This window comes from Colossoma macropomum, unplaced genomic scaffold, assembly GCF_904425465.1.
Source record: "Colossoma macropomum unplaced genomic scaffold, Colossoma_macropomum, whole genome shotgun sequence".
Classification (NCBI taxonomy): domain Eukaryota; kingdom Metazoa; phylum Chordata; class Actinopteri; order Characiformes; family Serrasalmidae; genus Colossoma; species Colossoma macropomum.
Genome location: NW_023496051.1, coordinates 1,987,481 through 1,993,480, shown reverse-complemented (window position 1 = coordinate 1,993,480; position 6,000 = coordinate 1,987,481). Strand labels below are relative to the sequence as shown.

General features: G+C 45.2%; 1 protein-coding gene across 3 annotated transcripts in view; it reads left to right on the top strand.

The window, feature by feature from the left end:
* Positions 1-258: 258 nt before the first annotated feature.
* shoc2 (SHOC2 leucine rich repeat scaffold protein) overlaps positions 259-6,000 on the top strand; it is a 42,945-nt gene continuing 37,203 nt past the window's right edge. Inside the window, exon 1 of one of the 3 annotated variants that reach the window (XM_036565123.1) lies at positions 259-358. The gene's annotated coding sequence lies outside the window, so the exon portion shown is untranslated. Of the gene's footprint in view, positions 569-6,000 lie in introns of all 3 variants that reach the window. The other 2 variants (XM_036565125.1, XM_036565124.1) reach the window with 2 other exon arrangements.

Below are 6,000 nucleotides of genomic sequence, written 5' to 3'. Positions count from 1 at the left end.
GAGTGTAGAGTATGTAATAAACGAGTGCAGAGTATGTAATAACTGTGTGTAGAGTATGTAATAACTGAGTGTAGAGTATGTAATAACTGAGTGTAGAGTATGTAATAACCGTACAGAATGTGTGAAAGTAAATGTGTCCGGCGCTTTCGAACTCGCCGCGTCCGTGCTCGCGACGTCTCGCGATGCATCGGCGGCGGCGCGTGCGTGTGGTTCGGTGCGTGTGACGCAACGAGGACGGCAGGGGCGGGGCGGGGCGCGCGCCGCAGCGGCAGCAGCACGAGCGGCGGCGGAGCGGAGAGAAGGAGGTGGAGGAGGAGGAGGAAGCAGCGGCGGGGATGGCGGAGTAATACCTCGGAAGGTAACGCAGCCTGATCGCTGGGCTTTCTGTGCGTTTCACGGTTGTTGATCGGTACGAAAGACGCTGACACACATTAACGGAGAAGGAGCTGGAGCAGTAGGAGGAGGGGGTCAACCAAACCGCCCACCCCCCCGCCGGTGCTCTCCGTGACCACGGTGTGGAGGTTTGGAGGGCTCTTTTGTTCGGCCCCGGAATGGCCGCTCCGCTCTGGTGTGTGAGTGTGAGTGAGTGAGTGTATGTATACATAGCTATATATATATATATAAATATATATATATATATATATATATATATATATATATGTATGTGTGTGTGTGTGTGTGTGTGTGGTGGAGAGAAAGTGTTTTCTGTTTCGCGTAACGTTGTTCTGTTGGCTACCGAGAGAAAAAAGCCATCGAGCCTTCCCGAAATTGGCCCTTGGAGACAGTAAAGCGCAGAAAGCAGGGGATCTGGTCCCGGGAGTAGTCGCACCCTGACAGCGGGGACAGCGAAGCGCAGTGTCCGGCTTTGGCGCCGCCTCGCCCGACCTGAGCTGCGCTCTCCCCCCGCCGCGGCCGGAGCGCTGGTTCGTGGTGACAGCTGCTGGAGGAGCGCGATAGACAGAGAGACAGAGGCCCTGCTGCGGGAGAGCGAACCGAACCGGAGACTCCCTGCTTTGTGTATGTGGCTCCTTTTGCCGCGGTGACAGGAATTATAAAGCAGAAAACGAGGCGTTTATTTAAACGGGGAATTGTTAATATCTGTTTGAACCGCCGCAGCATTTTACCGTGTTTTTATCTCAGGCTCGTTCGGCCGAGTAACGTTAGCAAACCCGGCTAACACTAGCGAGCTAAGCTAAGGCTAAAAAAGGGTGGCTAACGGTAGTTTTACTAGCCGAGAGATTTGCTTAACCAGCCGTAGCTTTTTATGTAAATCCTGGCTGGGAAATGAAGTGGCTGTCGTGGTGTCTCTGTAAAGGGGTTGTTAAAATAAACCGACTTGTTTTTGTCCGACGGCCAACACGAAAATAAATATTAATGGCTAGTAGGCTAATTGTGAGGCGCCTTTAGCCAGCGAACGTTAGCCTGCTAACCTATGTTGACTATCAAAACAGGCTTGTGGGGAACTGAGCTCTCGCTTTTTAACTGGATGTAGCTGTTTTTCTAGCCAGCTGACAACCCAGATGTGCTAGTTTCTGTCTCACTGGTGAAACTGTCTTACTGCCAAGGTGCGTTTTTTACGTAGTTAGCAAAGGAAGTCAGAAAAGTGTCAGAGCAGCACCGCAACGTTAGATGGTGTTGGTTTCTTCCTGACCTCTGTAGGCCTTAGTATCGACAGCTTCCACTTAGGTTTCTGTGACTTTTCCAGAACAGTTTTTGGCTCTTTTCCTGACAAAGCCGCATCTCTTCTCGGAGGAGTGCTTACGCCCTTCTTCTGAGCTCATCTCTCCGTCCTGTATGCGGTGTTTTGGGCCCCCACCGAGGCTACGTTTACTAACACGACCCCGGTACACCTGCTGGAGCAGCCGTGGCCTACAAAACGAGCCCCTCATGTTGAGAAGTTTGCAGGCACTTTCTTGTTCAGCTTTTCCTTTGAAGTCGAGGGTGTTAATGGGGAGCCTGTCTCCTTCGCTCAGGAACTCTTCTGGGAAGGCTTTACATTGGATGTTGGAACATTGCTCTGAGGATTTGATGGCATTCAGCCACACAAGCATTGGTAAGATCGGTTCTAGATCACTCCGAGTCATACCAAAGGTATTGGATGGAGCTCCGTCACTCCACAGCCTAACAGTGGGGGGCTTTACACCCCTCTAGCCAACGCTTGGCATTGGACTTGGTGATGTTAGGCATGTGTGCGGTCCCATTGCATTGGCAGAGCTTTTCTATGGAAGTTGTACAAGCTGGGTGTGGATAGTCCCACACAGTTCACAGGTTAGAAAGGGCGCCTGGATACGTTTGGATCCCAAAAGCCGCAGTGGTTTTAACTATAGTTTACATTATCAACAACGTTGCCTTATAATACAGAGCTTATGTAGTGCCTGTAGATGAGTCGGATCAATCCGAGGCAGCGAAACCTCCATGTGTTGTGACATCACGACCACAACTTCCTGGCAGTCTGGCGCACTACATTCAGGGTTCAAGCCTCAAGCCAGAAAAAAGAGGATTTTCTGGTCTTCTTGGCCAAAAAAACAGGCCTGAACATTAATCTACAGAACATAATCGCAAGTTATCATTGTTTGTCAGAAAAGTCAAGGTTTGATATTTTCCCCAAACTGTTCAGCCCTATTACTGACCTGTAATTATCCATGTTTGGTGTTATAGTATGAAGAAGAATGACCAGGCCTCTCTTGGACAGTGCTAGACAGCTTTATTGGTACATTAGTGCACTGTGGTTTGGTGGGAGTGCTTGGTTGCGGCAGTATTGTGATGGCAAAACTCCAGTGCTGTCAAATAGTTGAAATGTGTGGCAGAGTTTATGTGGTGTTGTCATAGCCACATAATGTCAGATAGTTGGATTGCTACACAAGTGCACTGAAGTTTGGATAGAGGGCACAGTGTATTAGAGGTGGGGTATCTATATTGATAGGCGTCAGTACTGAATCGGGATGTGATCCAGTACTGTAACAAATCTGCCCTGAAATATCACTTTGCCCACACTTTGTGTTGTTGTTAACTGTGTAGCCCTTCCTGTGAGATAGTAATGATTGAGTAGTTTCAGTCTGATAGCTTTCAGATTCTTATCTTAAGCGAAGTGCTTCCTTAAAAATGGCCCATTTTAAAGTGTAGTAGTTTTTAAAGAAGAAATGTTGTGTTGGTACTGGCCGATACTAAAAGGGTGCAATATCGTTATCAGTAATGGAAAAGGAAAAAGTGGTATTATGTCATCTCTGCAATATCATTTGTCATTGTTATTGCGATATTGGCCGTACTGATGCGGAAGGATTCAGTACGCAAATGAGCCCGATAACCAATCACTGTATGTTTTACTGCGCGCTAAGAGTTTTTGTGGGTGTTCTTATGAATTCAGTGTTCATTATCCAACAAAAGTAAATTATATTGGTAAAAATAATGCATGCCAGGCTTTAACCTTGTTGCATTACTGATTCACCCATGTGTTTTTAATGTTGCAAGAGTTGCAGCATTACAGTCGCAATGCTAGTATGTTTGCCATATTGTGCCCTCTTAGTGGCCATATTTGAATATGTGTTATGTAGGGAAGAATGGTTTAATCAATGTTATATCAGAATTTTCGAGTCACAAGAGCTACAATTGTTTAACCTGTTTAAGCAGAGCTTGTGAACTGGCAGTCTGGCGTTCTACATGCTTTTCTTGCTGAAAAACAGCCGAATTTATATAAATCGCACTGGTAATATGAGTCAATTAGAGATTTTCCCAAATCATTCGTTCCTAGACCCAGTCCCATTTCTTCTTTTTACCCTACCCCTTATTTTTGAGTGTCTCCTTGCCCCTTGGAACTGAGTTACAAGGGGTAGTGGTTGAAATCTTCCTCTATGAAATGGGACCCTTAAATAAAAAACACTACTTCATTAACAGCTACTAGCGCTGCTCTGTAGGCGACCCTGCCAGTCTGACAGCAGAGGAGGGTAAAGTTCAGCTCCTCACTGCTGGGCTTTAGTTACATTTAGGGCATCATATGACTTTAAAGAGGGGGGCAATTATTTATTATCGTCCACCGCTAATTCTTTGGTTATACAAAGGTGAAGTCAGATATTCACCAGAATTTTCCTGTTCCACCTTAAATGGTGCAGCAGTTACATTCTGGTGCTTCAGGTGTCAGAACTGCTGGACTATTTAAGGTGGAAAAGGAAAGTTAGCTAGCTAGCTACAGAGACATTAGCATACTATTAGAGATTTTTTATGCTTGTTTTGAGGAAAACGACCATAATACACTGAAACGACATTAAACTAAGATAATACAGTAGTTATCGTGATTTCTAACGGAGAAAATTCTCACATTTGTGTGTTTCTTTGGTCTCTTGTTCAGCCATCTTACCAGTTTTTCTTTTTTTTCTCATAACTCTCCGTTTGGAGTCTCTGAAAAACCTCCGTTTGGAGGGTCATGTAGCCCTAACACTTCGCCCTACCCCTCTATCTCAACAAAAATTGGGACACCCTACCTCTAGATGTGAACGTGCAAAACAGAGGGCTAAGTGCTCAGTGGTAGGGGCGAGGGGTGAAATGGGATTGGGCCCTCGTGTCCCATTGTAGTGTGAAGAGGAATGGCAGTGCTAGATAGCCAAACTGGTAAATGAAGTGGACTCTGGTTTGGTGGGAGTGTCTGGTTTTGTAGGAGTGGACTTTGGTATGTTTTGGTTCTTCAATGGTTCTTTAGTAAAGAATACTCAAACACTCATTAACCCTTTGCGTACCTAAACGGTTCTTCGTATCGTGAAAGAGTTCTTCAGATTGATGGAGAATGTGTTGTAGATGGTTCTGTATAGAAGGGTTCTATATAGTACCAATAACGGGTTCCGCTTTTGTTACAAACTTGACATCATAACAGTTGAACACTTTTTGGTGCCATATGGGACCAAACACAAGACATTAACCGTCAGTGTAAAGAGCCATTTCACCATGCAGAGAGCCCTTTAATCAGGTAAAGGTTTCTTTGAGTGTTCATGGTTCTACGTAGAACAATATGTAATGATTGATTGAATCAGTGCAACGATTTGAGTTACTTCCAACACACCTGCATTGATCCTGCAGTAGAACTGTTATGGTGGATTCGCTCCTGTGTTGCCCTGATTAACCAAGTTTACAGTAACAAAAAGACCGTGTATGTGGTCGTACCAGTACAGCGTGTTAGTCAGGAGAAAACCTGTTGTCATGTGACCACCATTTTCAGACACCGGGGTCTCACAAAGCAGAGTACTGCTCACTAACCTATATAATTAAAGCCCAAAGAGAGGATTGCCCAGTGGGATCGTCCCTGAGCTCTTCTTTTATTGGACAGGCTTTGGCTTCACTTTTAAAAAAATAATTTTAAACAGTTCCCCACCTTCATCCCCGAATGTAGTGGCTCAGTTTCTTCATTTTTGCCTTGAAGCTGTGAGGCTAATGCTAACAAGTAATGGAAGCTGTTGGCACTTTGCAGACCGCACACTAAATTCATCATCATATACATGCATATGTGGTTTCTGATGATGTATGACGTACAGTTATCTATACAAAAGGATAGGAGGATGTCACATACACTGTGGCTGTGTTTACATGCGAAGATTTTTGCCAATCTGATAAAATACATTCCGATTACAGATTTAGACTGGGGTGTTTATTCTCACTCTACTCAACAATGTGATGAAAAATCTCAGTTTACATGCTCACTACAAGCAATCAGATCCAAAATTACGCTCATGCATAGAGAACCACTCAGTGTAGACGTTACCATGACAACGAGCTTCACGTGAGTCCAGTCAGAGTGAGATGAGCAGCAGTGAGCAGCGCTTGTGTTTTTAATGACTTTAAAATGATGTCAGACTCAGGAAAACGTCCTTCACATGTCCTTATTAAAGAAGGCCGAGAGGAAGACGTCGTGTTCTGAGACAGATAAGCTGGACGTCCATCCCACCGCCGTCTTTTAAAGATCAGAGCATAAACTTCGTCTCCTCTGCAGACCAGTTTCTGCTCCGCCATGTTGAACGG